This window comes from Macaca fascicularis, chromosome 17 (genome assembly GCF_037993035.2).
Source record: "Macaca fascicularis isolate 582-1 chromosome 17, T2T-MFA8v1.1".
Classification (NCBI taxonomy): domain Eukaryota; kingdom Metazoa; phylum Chordata; class Mammalia; order Primates; family Cercopithecidae; genus Macaca; species Macaca fascicularis.
In genome coordinates this window covers 20,518,903-20,539,216 of record NC_088391.1, presented here as the reverse complement: position 1 = coordinate 20,539,216, position 20,314 = coordinate 20,518,903, and the positions used below count along the sequence as shown (strand labels likewise).

The 20,314-nt window shown below is 40.7% G+C and overlaps 1 long non-coding RNA gene and 2 pseudogenes across 8 annotated transcripts in view; 2 read left to right on the top strand and 1 right to left on the bottom strand.

The window, feature by feature from the left end:
- Positions 1 to 20,314, bottom strand: part of LOC141408971 (uncharacterized) — a 177,162-nt gene that overhangs the window by 118,923 nt on the left and 37,925 nt on the right. For 2 of the 8 annotated variants that reach the window (XR_012426869.1, XR_012426865.1), the window contains one exon: positions 2,697 to 2,848. The exons of 5 other annotated variants lie outside the window; for them this stretch is intronic. This is a non-coding gene — a long non-coding RNA (uncharacterized lncRNA). Of the gene's footprint in view, positions 1 to 2,696; positions 2,849 to 5,298; positions 6,534 to 20,314 lie in introns of those variants that run through there. One more of the 8 variants, XR_012426867.1, reaches the window with a different exon arrangement.
- Positions 3,722 to 3,817, top strand: LOC123569914 (small nucleolar RNA U13; annotated as a pseudogene).
- LOC102128884 (calmodulin-like) lies at positions 11,280 to 11,713 on the top strand (annotated as a pseudogene).

Genomic DNA, 20,314 nt, shown 5'->3' with positions numbered 1-20,314 from the left:
GTCAGCTCTGTTTGTGAATGTTAAAGAAGGGAGAACTGTTGGGAGGCCAAGGCGGGTGGACTGCCTGACCCAGCATGGGCAACACGATGAAACCCCATCTCTACTAAAATACAAAAAATTAGCCGGGCATGGCAGCGTGCACCTATAGTCCTTGATACTCGAGAGACTGAGACAGGAGAATTGCTTGAACCTGGGAGGAGGAGGTTGCAGTGAGCCGAGATCACGCCACTGCACTCCAGCCCGGGCGACAGAGTGAGACTCCATCTCCAAAAAAAAAAGAAGGGAGAAATGACAGAAAACTCGAATCAGCCAACTGGACAACTTGTCAGGAAACCCAGAAGATTTGGAGAAAGGGAAGGCATACCCTAGTGTTTAAAATGAGATCTGTGGAGGTGAGGCTTTAATGAATTTCACATCTTTTTGGTGAACATACTAATAATATATCTAAAACAAGAATTCCTCTAAATATGTCAAGTCCTCAAATCTTACCATAGATAAAACATTTTATCAACATAGAAGGGTTCCATTTTGCCTTGAAAGTAAATATGACAAAATTAAGTTGAAGTCTTTGGAATAGCATGCTGGGGACGCATTTTATGAGCAGTACCTTGAAATTTCTTCAGATTAGGTATCAGACACCAGAATATGCCATTTTTAGGCTGAGCATGATGGCTTATGCCTGTAATCCCAGCACTTTGGGAGGCCTAGGCAGGATTCCTTGAGGCCAGGCATTCACGATAAGCCTCAGCAACACAGTGAGACCCTGCCTCTACAAAATAAAAATTTAAAAAAAAAAAAAAAAATAGGTGTGGTTGTGCATGCCTGTTGTCCTAGCTACTTGGGAGGTTGAGGAGAGAGGAGCACTTGAGCCTATGAGTTTGAGGCTGCAATGAGCTATGATCACACCATTGTACTCCCGTCTGAGTGACAGAGTGAGACCCTGTCTCTAAAATATATATATATATTTATGAATTTTTTTTAGTTACATGAGGGATAAGAAATATACCATATTCAGTTTTAACTCAGTTCTAGCATGTTCCAAGCATCTTGGTGGAGCTCTGTCTTGTTTAGCTTATTACAGAATCATTCATGCCTATACCCGTTGAAACACCTATGATTCTGCAATTCTGTTTTAAATGAATCACATATATGAATGTTTTAGGAAGGGGTACCTCACAAAAGTTAGGTTACAGAGCATTTTCTATGCCTGAATCATTTTTGCAGTGGTATATGGAGTAACCTACTTATCTGCCCTTCTACTGAAGCCCACCTCATTAGCCATAATAATCTATTCAGAACTTAGTTGCTTGCCCAGTTCCTGTGCTGTCTTTATCTTAATCAGGGTATCCTAGTATTAATATACTTAAGATATATTTACAGTATCATTTGGTGTGTTTATAAAAACCTCAAAACAGCTGCCAGAGAATATTTTGAATTGCTTCTCTCAACTATGTAATATAATTTTCCTTATATAATTTCCATTATGAGCGATGATACTCCTTTTTCTGTTTTATTAAAAAAAATTGGGCTTATTGTAAAATCACATGCAGTTGTAAGGAATAATACAGAGAGATCCTGTATATCCTTCACTTGTTTTTCCCAATGGTAACATCTTGCACAACTACAGTAAAATATCACAACCAAGAAAATGACATTGATACAAATCATTAAAATTCACATTCTACCACTTTTACATGCATGTGTTTGGTGTGTGTATATTTAAATCTATGAAGTTTATTAAAATATTAAATATCCCTTGTGCCATGCCTTTTTTTTTTTTTTTTTTTGAGGTGGAGTTTTGCTCTTGTTGCCCAGGCTGGAGTCCAATGGTGCAATCTCGGCTCACCGCAACCTCCATCTCCCGGGTTCAAGTGAGTCTCCTGCCTCAGCCTCCCGAGTAGCTGGGATTACAGGCATGTTCCACCACACCCGGCTAATTTTGTATTTTCAGTAGAGACAGAATTTCTCCATGTTGGTCAGGCTGGTCTCAAACTTCCGACCTCAGGTGATCTACCTGCTTTGGCCTCCCAAAGTGCTGGGATTACAGGCGTGAGCCACTGTGCCCAGACAGGCCTTGCTTTTATAGTCACAGGCTTTTCCCTCCTCGTCTCCCTAGTCAACCCCTAATCTGTAATTCATCTCTGTAATTTTGTCATTTTAAATTTGTTATATAGGGTGGGCATGGTGACTCATGCCTGTAATCCCAGTGCTTTGGAAGGTTAAGGCGGGAGGATCACGTGTGGTCAGGAGTTTCAAACCAGCCTGGGCAACATAGCAAGACCCCATCTCTACAAAAAAATTTTAAAATTAGCCAGGTGTGGTGGCGGTAGTTCTAGGAGGTTGAGACAGAAGGATCACTTGAGCCCAGGAGTTTGAGGTTACAGTGAGCTATGATTGTGCTGCCGCACTCCAGCCTGGGTGACAGAGCAAGACCCTGTCTCAAAGAAAAAAAATTATATAAATGGAATCATACTGTATTTAACCTTTCAAGATCATATTTTCACTCAGCATAATTCTCTTGAGATTTATCCAAGTTATCGTGTATATCAGTAGATATTCCGAATGGTACAGTAATGTCACACCGAAAATCTGCTCCTCCATAAAAGCAATAAGGACATTAGCAAAAGCTGTTGACATAAACTTATTAGAATTGTGGAAATTAACTAAAGGCTTTCCACATTCCAAGGAATGCTTACCTAAGAAAAACAGCTGAATCTCAGTAAGAACAGAAAGCCTATGGTGTTTTAACTTGCTCTGATCCTATACACCTCTCCCCAGCTCCATGGCAGTCTTGAAACTCAACAGCTTCACATTTATAGTCGTCGTGGAAACCAGAGCTTAGCAGCCACTGGAGAGAAAACAACAGATTTGAAGCCCAAAAAGGCCCACTCTCAGAGAATTATCACTAGTTCACCTAACAGCTCACTGAAAATCTCCATAATCAGGACTTCTTTTAATTTGACCTATTTCAGAGTACACTCTGCAAACAGCTTGATGTACAGGGCATTTATTTTTTAAAAACAATCAGTAGTACAACAAAAGAAATTAGACTTTACCAAAATTAAACTTTTGTGCTTCAAATTATAACATCAACATACATAATGTGAGTGAAAACAAAAAGAAGTAAAAAAACAACTCACACACTGGGAGAAAATATTTGCAAATCATGTATCTGATAAGGGACATGTGTCTAGAATATGTAAAGAACTGATACAATTCAACAATAAAAAGACAAATAAGGCCGGGTGAGGTGGCTCACGCCTGTAATGCCAGCACTTTGGGAGGCCAAGGTGGGTGGATCACAAGGTCAAGAGATCGAGACCATCCTGGCTAACATGGTGAAACCCCGTCTCTACTAAAAATACAAAAATTAGCTGGATGTGGTGGCGTGCACCTGTAGTCCCAGCTACTTGGGAGGCTGAGGCAGGAGAATCGCTTGAACCTGGGAGGCGGAGGTTGCAGTGAGCCAACATCACGCCACTGCACTCCAGCCTGGCGACAGAGCAAGATTCCATCTCAAAACAAAACAAACAAACAAAAAGAAAAATAACCCAACTGAAAAAGTGAGAAAAGATTTGAACAGACATTGCTTCAAACAAGATAGACAAATGACCAACAAGCACATGAAAAGACACTCAACACATTAGGGAAATACAAATGAAACCACAATGAAATACCACTTTACACCTACTCGGATGGCTATAATAAAAAACAAAAGCAGATCCTTTTGTAGTTTATAAGCGTGATGATTGGGGTTTCATGTGCGTGTGTGAAATGTGCCTTGTTATGACCTCATTGGAACATTACCCCTTTGACTTGAAAATTCAAAAAAAGACAAAAGCAAGGATGGCAAGGATGTGGAAAAACTGAAATCCTCATACCTGCTGGTAGGAGTGTAAAATGGTGCAATGGCTTCGGAAAACAGTTTTCTGTTCCTCAGAAAGTTAACAGAGACACCATATGACCCAGCAATTCCACTCCTAGGTACATAACCAGGAGAACTGGAAACATACGTATGGAAAAAATTGGTACTAATGTTCATAGCAGCATTATTCATAACCAACAAAAAGGAGAGAAAACCCGAATGCTCATCAACTGACAAACAGATGAACAAAAGGTCAATATTAATGCAATGGAATCTTATTTATCCATTTAAAAAACAGAGTTCTGATGCATGCTATAACAGAGACGACTCTTGAGCATATTAAGTGAAAGAAACCAGAAACAGAAGGAAACATATTGTATGATTCCATTTATATGAGAGACCCAGAGTCAGCAAATCCATAGAGACAGAGAATAGATTAAGGGTTGCTTAGGTCTGGGACACAAACATATGGACAATAAGGTGGAAATGGGGAATAACTACTAATAGATATGGAGTTTCTTTTGGGGGTAATGACAGTGTTTTGGAATGACTGGTGATTTTTGCACAATTAAGTAGTGGTTGTATTGTCAGTGTTCTAAAAACAACTGAACTGTAAACTTTAAAAAGATGAACTTTATGGAATGTGAATTATATCTCAATAAAGCTGTTATTCTTCAAAAAAAGTTCATTTCCTTTTTATTGCCAGAGTATTCCATGGTATGTCTATAACACAGTTTGTTTAATCATTCATCCACCAAAGGACATTTGGTTTTATTTGCTTGTTTCCAGTTTTGGGCTATTATGAAAAAAGCTGAAATAAAACAATACTTTTTTTTTTTTTTTTTTTTTTTAAACAGGGCTGGAGTGCAGTGACGCAATCTCGGCTCACTACAACCTCTGCCTCCTGGGTTCAAGCAATTCCCCTGCCTCAGCCCCCCGAGTAGCTGGGATTACAGGCATGTGCCACCACGCTTGACTAATTTTTGTATTTTCAGTAGAGACGGGGTTTTACCATGTTGGCCAGGCTGGTCTTGAACTCCTGACCTCAGGTGATCTGCTTGCCTCAGCCTCCCAAAGTGTTGGGATTATAGGCATGAGCCACCGTGCCCAGCCCAAAACAATACTGTTTTAAAACACACAAACAACTCTTATTTTAATGTTGAATCCTCCTAATTCAAGAATTCTGGGAATTTACGTGTTAAACTCTTGTAATGAAAAATGATCATGCTTCAATTAGCAGTTTCTTCCCTTAAATTATTTTTACTAATAAAGACTGTAAGACTCCATTCTTTTTTTCCTTCACTTTACTAGAGCTCATATAGCCTTAAAGGCAAGATTTATGATATGACCAGGTACTTCTCCATGTCCCATACTGGAGCAACCCTTCTCTGCTTGTCCAGTATCAGAGGCCAATGTTTCTCTACGGAAGGGCCTTTCTCACATGCTGAAATTATTCCATTTATCTTTTTTTTTTTTTTTTTAACTCTTTATTATTGGTCTTCTCCATTAGATTGTTCACTCCATCACGGGAGGGACCATGTCTCTTTTACCAGTTACTAGCATAGTGCCAGACATGGAGTCGGTGCTTATGAAAGAAAGAAATGAATGCATTTGGTTCTTGTTTGAATTCATATGACAAACACTTGCAGCTATAGCTCTCAGCATTTAGTGAGTTCTCCAGCTTTCAAGAAAAGCTGTTATTACACCATTGTTTTTCTGGTTGTTATAGCAACCCACTGCCTCCAAAACTACAAGTTAATTCTGATGCACTCATTTTCCCAGACAACGAAACAGTATTTTCAATTATGAAATAATGTTATTATAAATCACATTTCTCACACTATAGAGGGATACTGAGAGGTTTTCTCCTTGTCTTTTATGAAGATGGCAGAGAATTTGCAAAGCAACAAATCTATTTGAACCAATAAATGCTAGGAAACAAAACCAAAGCAGTAGGACACACATATTCACTCCCAACTCTTTTTTATTTCTCTCAAATTCTCTAACCTTTCCACAAGCATCTGTAAATTCGACTGGGTTTGTCTGTCCAAGTTATTAGGGAAGTTTTGAAAGGTGATTGTTGCAAAACGAAGAACTCTGAAGAGTTCTGTTACAGTCTAAGTATTTCCTCTATTTTTCCTCATTGCCGGTTGCTTAAATTTCATGTCACATTAGCAAATGATAATAGTACAAAAATTGAGATTTCTACAGAAAAGGTCCAGTATAAGGTACTTTCCCAACTTTCCCACCTCCCATCCCCTCACATTGTAGGTACAGAAACTGAGACGAGTTTTATCCGACTGGATTAGTCATTCTAAGAGTTACTTGTATATTACACTGCATTTTCTCCTCCATAGGTTTTGGTCACAAGCACTACTAAAAGTCATGTTCCTGGCCAGGCGTGGTGGCTCACACCTGTAATCCCAACACTTTGGAAGGCCGAGGCAGGTGGATCATGAGGTCAGGAGTTCAAGACCAGCCTGGCCAAGATGGTGAAACTCCATCTCTACTAAAAATACAAAAATCAGCCAGGCATGGTGGCAGATTCCTGTAATCCCAGCTGCTCAGTAGGCTGAGGCAGAGAAGTGCTTGAACCCGGAAGGTGGAGGTTGCAGTGAGCTGAGATCGTGCCACTCCATTCCAGCCTGGGCAAAGGGTGAGACTCCATCTCAAAAAAAAAAAAAAAAAAGTCATGTTCCATGGCCTGTCTTGGAATATGCCAGCTCAAAGATATATCCTATAATAAATATTTCACTACACCTTCCCCTATGCAGTTCTGAATGCTCTTCTCATAAACAGGTTGTGATACCCACCAGTTAACAGTCCCGTAACCTTATGGTTATGTGCAATTGGCTTTGACATTATAAAAGCATTATCTACTTCAATACATTCAGCCATCTTCACAAATATACAATGGGGATACTGTCAAGAGAATAGTAAGGAAGGGCATTATAGAGTGCAGTGTCAATATTGCAGATTTTCAGATGGTGGTATGCATCCATAATTCCAGCTACTTGAGAGGCTGAGGTGGGAGGATCACGTGAGCCCAGAAGTTCAAGTCTAGTCTGGGTAACATAGTGAGAACCTGTCCCTAAAAATAAGATCGAAGATTTTGGTGTCATAACTCCTGCTGTATTTTGATTTATGTACTTGTAAGAACTTCATTTTAATCTTCTAAAAGTCCCCATGCTTATTTATGTATGTATTTTTGCTTATTGCGAACCTGTCTTTGGACTTTTCTATTATTTTAAATAAACACTGAATGCTATATAACACTAAGTCATATATCAAACCTTTGAGACAGTTAAACCTAGATATCTGCCTGTTGTTAAAAATTGAAAATGAAAAAAAATATTGATGATGAACCAATGAAATAGAAGATTTGTCAGGGGAGAATCAGGTGTCCAGCCACATAGGTCTGGTAACAATTTCTTGGTAGAGTCACCATGTTCCAGGTTTATTTCTCTGCTTTAGAAGTTTGGATATTCAGGTATTGCTACACCTTGATGGGATGAGATTTGGGTACTGAATCAGGTTAACCAAATCAATAAGAATCAAATATGCAACGAATATGATACTATTAATTTATAATTATAAAATATAACTTTCGTATCAATTAGCTAGATACTGGTGATCCCTGATTAGCACATATTCTTGTGGCCTAATTTTCATGAGAGATGAATCACTATCAGAAGCTTGCTTGGTGGACATGGACATAGAATTCACAGAGCAATCTGGATGATCTTAATGACCACTATCAAGGTGGTATGAGAGGCAGGTTCATTTGTCTTCACTGTAGGGGGAGACCCAAATGGACAGTTTTTCTGGACAGAGCCAGATCTAAATGTCCATAATTGCACGGCCAAGTCTTTCCTAGGCTTCTGTTCTGGAGGTCCTCCTACCCTCCTCTGGTTGATACAAATTTTCTTGTACCTTTTTTTTTCTTTGCATTATTTCTGTGGTTACATCATTTCTTCAATCAGATTAATATAAAGTAGAACCCATTTTGCCTTTTCCCAGCTAGGCACAGTGGCTCATGCCTGCAATCCCAGCATTTTAGGAGTCCAAGGCAGGAGGATCACATGAGGCTAGGAGTGCAAGACCACCCTGGGCAATACAGCAAGACCCCATGTCTATAACAAAACTTAAAATTAGTTGGGCATGGTGGTGCACGTCTATAGTCCTAACTAGTCTGGAGGCTGAGGTGGGAGGATCTCTTCATCCCAGGAAGTAGAGGTTACACTAAGCTATGATTCCACCACTGCACTCCAGTTTGGGCAATAGACCAAGACCCTGTCTCTAGAAGGAAAAAAAAAAATTGCATATCTGCTCTGATTTGTATTTATTTTCTTTGTAAATGAATTTTTAAAGGTTGTCATACATATTCCAATGTTTAATTTTGTGTGTATTTGGTGGGGATCTGCATGTGCCTCTGGCCTCCATGTACTACTGTGTCTAAATTTATTTTTTTTGAGACAGAGTTTCACTCTTGTTGCCCAGGCTGGTGTGCAATGGCATGATCTCGGCTCACCGCAATGTCCGCCTCCTGGGTTCAAGTGATTCTCCTGCCTCAGCCTCCCGAGTAGCTGGGATTACAGACATGCACCACCACGCCCAGCTGATTTTTGTATTTTTAGTAGAGACTGGGTTTTACCAGGTTGGCCAGGCGGGTCTCGAACTCCCAACCTCAAGTGATCCACCCACTTCGGCCTCCCAAGGTGCTGGGATTATAGGTGTGAGCCACCACACCCGGCCATACTGTGTCTTTAAACTGTCAGCATACCATTAACTATGTATCACTGGTGTGGACGTCTAAGTATTGTTCATTTTCATGAAATGACAATGTGCAGAGAGCACAGGATAAGATATTTATGATGTGTTTATGATGAATTTCACAGATTTGAGGATGATCACTTATGTTATTTTTGTTATAAATGTAATGAAATATTGAACATAATCTCTACTATAATATCATATATTACTTTCCAGATTTCATTTTGCTCAGTATTTCTCAAAGGCTCTTAAGTTTCAGATGAGGATGTTTTATTTAAAAAAAGAACTCAAGGAAAACAGATATGTGAGGCATTGCACCAAGTCGAATAATTCAGTAATGGATTCTGTCCTGTACTTCTCATGGTTGGAACATGTAAGTATTGAAGGATTAACTAATATGCTCAGCTGTATATTAAATGTAAATCCTAAAACACAGTTGGTAGGAAAGTGTAAACCAAAATTATTATTTGTGTAGAAATGCAGTAATTGTGCAAATCTCAGCAAAATATATTTTTGGAGATCTTAGTTTCATTAAAATAATGTAAGATAGCACATAATACAATGTTAAGCATAAACTAGATGATCAAAAACTACTAGTGTCTCCTAATATTACAGAGACAATGTCCACCATATAATAAAAGGCATCAGTCATACCAAGAACCAAGAAAGTCACAACTTGAATGAGAAAAAGACAATCAACTGATACCAATACAGATGAATCAGGTATTGGAATTATTTGACAAGCACTTCAAAACAGCCTTCATAAATATTCTTTAATAGTCTATTAAAAATTCTCTGGAAATGATGGGGAAAAATAAGCAAAAAATCTCAGCAAATAAATCGAAGTAATAAAAAAGAACTAAGTAGAACCTCTAATGCTGAAAAATAGAGCTGGGTGTGGTGGCATGCACCTGTAGTCCTAGCTGCTTGGGAGACTGATGCAGAAAGATCATTTTAAGCCACGAGTTTGAAGCTATAGTGCACTATAATCACACCTGTGAATAGCCAGTGCACTCCAGCCTGGGCAACATAGTGAGACCTCATCTCTAAAACAAAAACAAAACCAAAAGATAAAAATAACAGAAAGAAAACAGCAATAGTAGAATGGACAAAACAGAGGACAGCATCAGTCTTTCAGAACAATCAGTGGAATTCACTCAAATTGAGCAACAGAGGGAAAAACAGACTGAGGAAAAAATGAACAGAGGCTCAGAGACTTGTAGGATAATAACAAAATAGCCAACATTTGCGTCACCAAAGTTCCATGAGAGTGGTGGTGGAAGAGAGTGTAACTGAAAGAGTACTTGAAAAAATAATTGCTGAAACTTCCCAAATTTGTTGAAAAACACAAAACTACAGATTCAAGAATCTGAGCAAATCCCAACAGGCTGAACCAAAAGGAATCCATTCCAAGACACATCAAAATTAACTTTTTAAAAACTAAGCGCAAATTTAATCAGTTAAACTTCTTAAAGAAAAAAAATCTTAAAAGCCAGAGAAAAATGACACATTTTCTGTAGGGTAATATCTATTTGAATGACAATTTCTCATCTGAAACCATGGAGACCAGAAGGAAGTGGCACAGCCTTTTTTTTTTTTTTTTTTTTTTTTAAATAAAGTGGGTCTTACTCTGTCACCCAGGCTGGAGTGAAGTGGCTCAATCACACCTCACTGCAGCCTCCAACTTCTGGGCTCAAGTGATCATCCCATCTCAGCTTCCTGAGTAGCTGGGGCTACAGGTGAGCACCACCATGCCGGACTAAGTTTCCCTCTCCTCCTCCCTGAGACAGGATCTTGCTATGTTGCACAGGCTGGTCTCAAACTCCTGGCCTCAAATGATTTTCCCACCTTGGACTGTGGAGTCACTGGGATTACAGGCCTAAGCCACCTTGCCCAGCTGGTACAGCATTTTTTAATTGCTAAAAGAAAATAACTTTCCACTGAAAAATTCACATTTAGCAAAATTATTCTCTAGGAATGAAGGGGAAGAAAAGACATTCTCAGATGAGTGAAAAAAGAATTTGTTGCTTACAGACTTATCCTTAAAGACTGGCTACAGAAAGTTCTTTAAATAGAAAATAAATGATAAAATATCTCAGAGGATTAGGAAGGAAAAAGGAACAACAGAAAGAGCACAAATACAAACATACACAAAAGCATGTTTTATAAATCATACAATGGTATGTTTCATAAACCATGAATTTTATAAATCATATTTGATGACTGAAACAAAAATTGTAGGCCAGGCACGGTGGCTCATGCCTATAATCCCAGTACTTTGGGAGGCTGAGGCAGGTGGATCACCTGAGGCCAGGAGTTCAAGACCAACCTGACCAACCTGGTGAAACCCCTTCTCTACTAGAAAAGTACAAAATTAGCCTGGTGTGATGGCACATGCCTGTAATCCCAGCTACTTGGGGAGACTGAAGCAGGAGAATTGCTTGAACCTGGGAGGCAGAGGTTGCAGTGAGCTGAGATTGCACCACTGCACTCCAGCCTATGCAACAAGAGCAAAACTCTGTCAAGAGCAAAAAAAAAAAAAAAAAAAAAAATTGTATAGGAATTAGTCTGAGTGGAGAGAGCAAGCAAGCGAGCTGAGTGGTTGCATGGTCAAGTCTCAGAAACCAGTAGCACTTGCAGCATGGCTGACCAACTGACTGAAAGGCAAATTGCAGAATTCAAAGAAGCTTTTTCACTATTTGACAAAGATGGTGATGGAACTATAACAACAAGGAATTAGGAACTGGTCTCTTGGGCAGAATCCCACAGAAGCAGAGTTACAGGACATGATTAATGAAGTAGATGCTGATGGTAATGGCACAGTTGACTTCCCTGAATTTCTGACAATGATGGTAAGAAAAATGAAAGACACAGGCAGTGAGAAAGAAATCAGAGATGCATTCTGTGTGTTTGATAAGGATGGCAATGGCTATATTAGTGCAGCAGAACTTCACCACGTGATGATAAACTTTGGAGAGAATTTAACAGGTTGATGAAATGCTCAGGTAACCAGATATTGATGGTGATGGTCAAGTGAACTATGAAGAGTTTGTACAAATGATGACAGCAAAGTGAAGACTTTGTACACATTCTGTACAAAGTATCTGTACACATTTCTTGTACAAAATTGTTGATTTGCCTTTTCTTTGTTTGTAACTTATCTGTAAAAGGTTTCTCCCTACTGTCTAAAAAATATGCATGTGGCGGAGCTCAGGGGCTCATGCCTGTAATCCCAGCACTTTGGGAAGCTGAGGAGGGCAGATCACGAGGTCAGGAGTTCGAGACCAGCCTGGACAATAAGGTGAAAGCCCATCTCTACTAAAAATACAAAAACTAGCCAGGCATGGTGGTGGGCACCCGTAGTCCCAGCTACTCGGGAGGCTGAGACAGGAGAATCACTTGAACCCAGGAGGCAGAGGTTGCAGTGAGCCGAGATTGCACCACTGCACTCCAGCCTGGGAAACAGAGCAAGACTCCATTTCAAAAAAAAAAAATGTTTTTAAATAAATAAATAAATAAAAGCAAACAAACAAACACCTACTAGAGATAACAGAGAGAGAGGTAATATATGTTAATGAAAAGTTCAGTTGACAAGGAAAACATAATGATCTCAAATGTGTATAAACCAAAAAACAGAGCCTTAAAATACATGAAACAAAACTGATAGACTTAAAAGGAAAAACAGACAACTCCACAATTATTATTGGAAAATGCAACATGATCTCTCAGCAAGTGACAAAGCTACTAGATAGAAATTAGCGAGGATATAGAAGATCTGACTAATATAATCAACCAGTCATGGAGTGACATATCACTCCACCCAACAAGCAGAGTACACTTTTTTTTTCCAATTGTTCATGGAAGATTCATCAAGATAGACCATATCCTGTGCCATAAAACAACCTCAACAAATGTAAAATAAATGAAAGTATACGTAGCATGTTTTCTGACAATATTGGAATCAAACAGGTAATCAATAATGAAGACAACAGGAAACTCTCTAAACACACAGAAATTGAACAACGTAAGTTTTAAGTCATTACTGGGACAAAGAGGAAAATTTCAAGTTAAAAATGAAACTTAAGGAATATGAAAATACAACATACCAAAATATGTTGGATACAGCTACAGGATTTTTGAAAGCAAAACTGTAGCACTAAATGTTTACATTAAACATGATAAAAGGACTCAAGTCAATCTAAGCTCCTACCATAAGGCAGAGGAAAATAAACCCAAAGCAATCAAAAAGAAGGAGGTCAGGCATGGTGGCTCACATGTATTATCCCAGCACTGAGAAAAGCCAAGGCAGGGAGGATCACTTGAGCCAAGATTTCAAGACCAGCTTGGGCAGCATAGTGAGACCTCATCTCTACAAAACATTTTAAAAATTAGGCATGGTGGTGTGTCTTGTAGTCCCAGCTACTCTGAGGCAGGAGAACTGCTTGAGCCCAGGAGTCCAAGACTGCAGTGAACTATGATCACACCACTGCACTCTAGCCTGGGTGACAGAGAGTCTCTCTTTCTTAAAAAAAAAGGAAGGAAATAATATAGATATCAGAACAATAATTAATAAAATTAGAAATAAGAAATAGCAGAGGAGAAAAATTTAATGAAATGACTGTTTCTTTTTTAAATCAAAAAAATTTATAAACTTCTTTCAAGAGTCACAAAAATTAAGAGAAAACAGATGTCACCAATATGAGGAATAAAACAGTGGATGTCACTTCACATCCTGTAGCCACTAAGATAATAAGAAAATATTACACAAAGTTTTACACTCTAAAACAGTTTTTAACTGAAAACTTAGAAGTAATGAAGCCTTTTGAGGAACCACAAACTACCAAACACAACCAAGATGAAATAGATAATTTAGGTAGCCCTATATTAACCATTAAAGAAACTGAATTTATTTTTTTAAATCTCCTAAAAAAGAAATCCCAGGCCCAGATGGTTTGACTGGAGAATTCTACCAAACATTTAAAGAGATAACAACGCATTTTCACCATCTTTTCCAGAAAAAGAACACTCTCCAACTCATTTTGTGAGGCTAGTATCACCCGAATATCAAAACCAGAACAAAAAAAGAAAAACAACAACACAAAAACAAAAAACTACATGCCAATAGCTTTCACGAACATAGATTCAAAGGTCCTCCACAAAATATTAGCAAACTGAATAAAATAATAAAAACATTATGCACTGTGACTATCTTAATTCAGGCTGCTGTACCAAGAATATCAAATGCTGGGTGGCATAAAGAACAAACATTTATTTCTCATAGTTCTGGAGGTTGTGAAATTCAAGATCAAAGTGTTAGAAGTTTCAGTGTCTGGGGAGGGCACTCTTCTGGGTTTACAGACCACCCTCTTCTCACTGTATCCTCTCATGGCTGAAAGAGATATAAATTCTCTCATGTTTTGTCTTATAAGGGCAATATCCCCATTCATGAGGGCTCCACCCTCATGACCTCCCAAAGGTCCTACCTCCTAACACTGGGGAGTTAGAGTTTCAGCATATAAATTTTGAGGGGACACAAACATGCAGTTCATAGCCTTAACCAATAGGGATTTATTCCATGCATACAAGGCTAGTTCAACATTTGAGAAATTAATGTAATCCACCAGATCAACAAGCTAAAAAGTCATATGATCATATCAATGGAAACAGATAAAGCATGTGACAAATTCCAACACCCATTCATGGTTTTAAAAAAAGGGCAGGGTGCTGGCCGGGTGCTGGGGCTCACGCCTGTAATCCCAGCACTTTGGGAGGTCGAGGCGAGTGGATCACTCTAGGTCAGGAGTTTGAGACCAGCCTGGCCAACATGGTGAAACCTCATCTCTACTGAAAATACAAAAATTAGCCTAGTATGGTGGTGCATGCCTGTAGTCCCAGCTACTTGGGAGGTTGAGGCAGGAGAATCACTTGAACCCGGAAGGCAGAGGTTGCAGTGAGCTGAGATCACATCACTGCACTCCAGTCTGGGAAACAGAGTGAGACTTTGTCAAAAAAAAAAGAAAAGAAAAGAAAAAAGGGTGCGGTGGGGGGTGGGCATTGTGGCTCATGCCTGCAATCCCAGTAATTTTGGAGGCTGAGACAGGAGGATCACTTGAGGCCAGGAGATCATGACCAGCCTGGGCAATGTAGTGAGACTCTGTCTCAATATTTTAAAAAGTTCTTTAGGCTGGGCATGGTAGCTCATGCCTGTGATTCCAGCCCTTTGGGAGGCTTAGGCAGGTGGATCACCTGAGGTCAGGAGTTTGAGGCCAATCTGACCAACATGGCAAAACCCCGTCTCTGCTAAAAATACAAAAATGAGCTGGGCGTGGTGGTGGATACCTACAATCCCAGCTACTCAGGAGGCTGAGACATGAGAATAGCACGAACCCGGGAGGCAAAGATTGCAGTGAGCCGAGATGGCGCCATTGCACTCCAGCCTGAGTGACAGAGCGAGACTGTCTCCAGAAAAAAAAAAATTTAAATCTCTCAAGAGTTACATTATTAAAAATAGTAGAGTAGAAAGATCCAAGAATCAGTCACTCCACTGAAGCAACTGTTAAGTTGGTGGAAAAAAAACAACAGAATAAACGTTTTTAGAACTCTGGAATCTCATCAAAATCTTACCACATTGAGGGGAGTGCTTAATAAAGAATGAGACTGGGCTGGGCGCCGTGGCTCACGCCTGTAATCCTAGCACTTTGGGAGGCCGAGGCAGGCAGATCACCTGAGGTCAGGAGTTTGAGACCAGCTTGACCAACATGGAGAAACCCTGTCTCTACTAAAAATACAAAATTAGCGGGGCATGGAGGTGCATGCCTGTATTCCCAGTTACTCGCAAGGCTGAGGCAGGAGAATCGCTTGAACCCGGGAGGCAGAGGTTGCAGTGAGCCAAGATCACGCCATTGCACTCCAGCCTGGACGACAACAGCGAAAACTGTCTCAAAAAATAAAAATAAAAATAAATAAAGAATGAGACTGCTAAATTTTAGTAAGAAAATGTTGTTTGTATTCTTGTTTACCCACCTACTATTTCCATTCTCAGCTTGGCAGTGGGTATGGGAGTGGCAATCTGAAATCCTGGTGCACCTTGCTGATTCTAGGAGGCCAATATGGACCTTGTTCTTCAAAAATGGTGGTATGCAATCTGACCTGCCTGACAGCTCCTTGAGCAATCAGTATAAAGGCTGACCTTTGTTTTACCCCCATTGGGCTGTAGCACCTTTCCAGGAGGCATGTGAAAAAGGCATTTCACTATAAATGTCTCCTATATTCTCCTGGGGCAAAAGAGAGCAAATGGGGAAAAATCTGGGAATATTCAAAGATTGGTAAACAGTAGGCTATGAAGAAAGATTCTTAAGGTAATAAGAGCTTTGAAACACTACTGCATGTACCAGTGAAAGTGGAATTTAACACACATGCCTAGGACCAGTTGCTTGCTCAGAAAACATCAGAGACAACTTTAGGCTTGCACTCTTGGCTGATCTTTAGGCTCCGTGCAAGCAGGAGGTAAAGGCTAAGGCAGAGTTGAGGGACAACTTCGCATAGTGTTGAAGGAGTACTCTCACACTTAGAGGCAACCTGCAAGAGACTTTTTTTTCTTTTCTTTGGTTCCAGGCATTTAAGGAAATCTCTGCCAGGCCACTTGGTTAACAGCTGAGATGATGAAATACAGCCTTCAGTGAGCACACATTATAAAGAATACAGTCTTTCCTAAAATAGTTTGTGTGAGATATGGCGAAGTTTTTTTTTTAAATAGCCTGATTAATCCTTTACTCTTTAATTCCCAGTACCCCTCCCTCTCTCTTCTTCTTTCCTTTTTATGCTATTTTTGCCCAGGCATGCCACAGCATCAGTAGCATTATTAGCACCAGCTTATATTCCTTTCCTCTTTTGGGAAAAGACTGACTCTCAAATTAGCCAGGTGTGGTGGTGGGCGCCTGTAATCCTAGTTACTCGGGAGGCTGAGGCAAGATAACTGCTTGAACCTAGGAGTCGGAGGTTGCAGTCAGCAGAGATCATGCCACTACACTCCAGTTTGGGCGACAGAGCAGAACTCCATCTCAAAAAAAAAAAAAGAAAGAAAAGACTGACTCTCTAGCTTGCCAGAGACAACCCCTTCCCCGTCTCCCCCCTCTCCCTTACGTGCCCACCTTATCTAAGAAAGAGTTTAGGCTGGGCACGGTGGCTCACGCCTGTAATCCCAGCACTTTGGGAGGCCAACGCAGGCGGATCACGAGGTCAGGAGATCGAGACCATCCTGGCTACCACAGTGAAACCCCGTCTCTACTAAAAAAAAAAATGCAAAAAGTTAGCCAGGTGTGGTGGTGGGTGCCTGTAGTCCCAGCTACTGGGGAGGCTGAGGCAGGAGAATGGCATGAACCCAGGAGGCGCAGCTTGCAGTGAGCTGAGATCATGCCACTGCACTCCAGCGTGGGCAACAGAGTGAGACTCCACCTCAAAAAAAAAAAAAAAAAATTAAATGTTTAGCCAATTGGGTTTAGCTTAAATTGTGTGGTCTGACCCCCACTGATGGGAAAAGGGCACAGGGGCAGGATTTGCATTTGGAATAAAAACTTTCATCCTTCATTGTTCTGTGTGCTGCCGTGGTGACTGGCCATACAGGAGGCACCCATCTCAGTAGAAGTAAATTTGCTTTGCTGAGAAATCCTTCGAGTGCTCATTTTCCTTACAACTCCGAGCTCTATTTCTAACAAATTCTGATGGCCTGTCAGGGATTACCATTCTCCTTCGGGAGGGGGTCTTTGGTCACCCCACCCAGGGGGAGACGGGTCCCACTGTCCTATTGCGATGGCTGCAGGGGCAGGAGATGAGGACCAAACTAGTCCTAGAAACCCAGTTACCAGGGACTAAATAATTCCTCATTGCCTTGTTAAGATTCAAAATCTCCCCTCAAAAGGATGTTGGTTTATCCCCTTATGAGATGCTATACAGGCTGCCTTATTTACATTCTACTACCGATGTCCCTACATTTGAAACTACAGATCAGTTCCTCAAAAACTATATACTTGGTCTATCTTCACTTTTTCTTATCTTAAAACCAAAGGTCTCCTAGCACAGGCACTGCCCCTAAAGTTCCCAGTACACCAACATCAACTTGGAGATACATCCTCATCAAAGAGTGGAAAAAATTACTCAAGGCAACTTACGAAGGACCTTATCTAGTGCTCCTAACTACTGAAATGGCAGTCTGAACAGCAGAAAGAGGGTGGACCCACCACACTCGAGTCAAAGGAGCACCACCACCACCTTTGGAATCATGGGCCATTGTTCCAGGGTCAAGCCCTACCAAATTAAAGCTAAAAAGTACTTACTTCTTCTATACGTATTATATTGTCTCTCCCTTTTTCCTTACTCCATTGATAGCTACTTCATTATTAATATCACTAAGTCTGGCCGGGCGCAGTGGCTCATGCCTGTAATCTCAGCACTTTAGGAGGCCTAGGAGGGTGGATCACCTGAGGTCAGGAGTTCTAGACCAGCCTGGCCAACATGGTGAAACCCCATCTCTACTGAAAATACAAAAATTAGCCGGGCGTGGTGGCAGGCACCTGTAATCCCAGCTACTTGGGAGGCTGAGGCAAGAGAATTGCTTGAACCCGGGAGATGCAGGTTGCAGTGAGCCAAGATCGCACCAGTGCACTCCAGCCTGGGCAACAAGAGCAGGACTTCGTCTCAAAAAACAAACAAACAACAAACAAACAAAAACAAAAAAAACGAAGTCTGACTCACCCCAAACCATTGTTTTTAATGCTCATCTTGTTATAACTTGTGGGGATTTAAAGGACCAAAGGCAACTAGCTTCTTCAGACAAGTATCTCTGCCCTGGCCCTTTAGTTTCCACTGTTACTCCTAGTTCTCACCGTTGTGATCATCTACAACCAAAATGCCATTCCTTTACTCCCACAGCCTGGAAACCTTGTAGTAATTGTAGTAATTGGACTATAGTATTTGGTCCACCCAATACCAACGTTGGATCTCTACGACGGGGTTGTGCATCGATCTAAAGCCCCTCCTCCACTTTACCAAAGGAACTACTCTCCCTGAGTGCCAAACCCACCAATGCAACCCTATCCTTATTTCTATTACTATCCCTACCTCCACCGACCCTCGGCCTGCCCTCAGTCGCCTCTATAGAATAGGGGCCAATGTCAATGGGAAAGATCCTATAGGTATTTTTGAAATACATATTACTCCTACTCCTCCTTCCCCATGCCCAATAATTTCAGCTTTAAACCAAACATCTGTTATTCATATACCTAATGACAGGACTAAGGTGTCAGCTGTAAAAGTAAATGACTTAAAACAAACCTTAGCAATTGAGACAAGATACCAAGATGCAAATGCCTGGCTAAAATGGATTAAATATTCTGTCCGCACCTTGAACAAAAGTGACTATTATGCCTGTGTGCACGGTAGGCCAGAGGTCCAGACTGTCCCCTTGCCACTTGGATGGTCTCTCTGTCAACTGGGCATGAGCTGTATAGTGGCTCTTTTCCAGAATCCCACAGCCTTGGATGATAAATCGTGCCAAGCTCTCTCTCTCTGCTGTTCCCTGAAGTTCAACACCCTGTGGGTCAGCCCCCGAGGGCCATTCAGCCTCTGCCTCTCAATGCCAGGTTTACCTCATGTCTCTCACAATAGGGGGAAAACTTGACATTTCTCAGAAACTTAAAGGGATGCAAAGAGCTTAGCCCTTCCAAGAGCTTACCCATCAGTCTGCCCTTAGCCATCCCGAGCAGATACATGGTGGTGTGGAGGCGGACTTCCACTGGACACTCTACCAAGTAACTGGGGCGGAACTTATGCTCTAGTCCAATTGGCCGTCCCTTTCACCGGGGCATTCCACCAACCCAGGATAGTAAAAGCAAAACACCACAAGCCAGGAGAGGCTCCTTATGAGTTCTTTGATCCTCAGGTCTATACAGATGCCATCAGTGTTCCACGAGGAGTGCCAAATAAATTTAAAGCCTGAAACCAAACAGCTGCAGGGTTTGAATCTGCAGTGTTGTAATGGGTAACTATCAATAAAAATGTAAATTAAATAAACTACATTTACTATATCCAACAACGTTTTGTTAACTATACCAAAGATGCCATTAAAGGAACAGCTGAACAATTAGGGCCCACCAGTCAAATGGCCTGGGAGAACAGACTAGCGTTAGACATGATGCTAGCAGAAAAAGGTAGACTTTGTGTCATGACTGGAACCCAATGTTGCATCTTTATTCCTAATAACATGGCCCCCAATGAAACGATTACAAAGGCTTTACAAGGCCTTACCTTTCTATCAAATAAATTAGCTAAAAACTCAGGGATAAACGATCCCTTTCCAGGCCTTATAGAAAAGTGGTTCGGTGGATAGAAAAGGTTAATAACTTCAATACTCACCCCTCTTGCAATTGTCACAGGTATACTAATCCTTGTTGGATGCTGCCTTATACCCTGTGCTCGAGGGGTAGTACAAAAACTTACTGAGATAACTCTCACCAAAGCTTTTCTCAACTCTCCCCGACCCTATTCAAGTGGACTTTTTCTTCTAAAAAAATCAAGCCAAATAGCACAGTCAGAATATGCTAAAAAGGTTTAAAAAGAAAAAGTTATTAAAAAAAAGAAGAGGGGCCAGGCGCAGTGGCTCAAACCTGTAATCCCAGCACT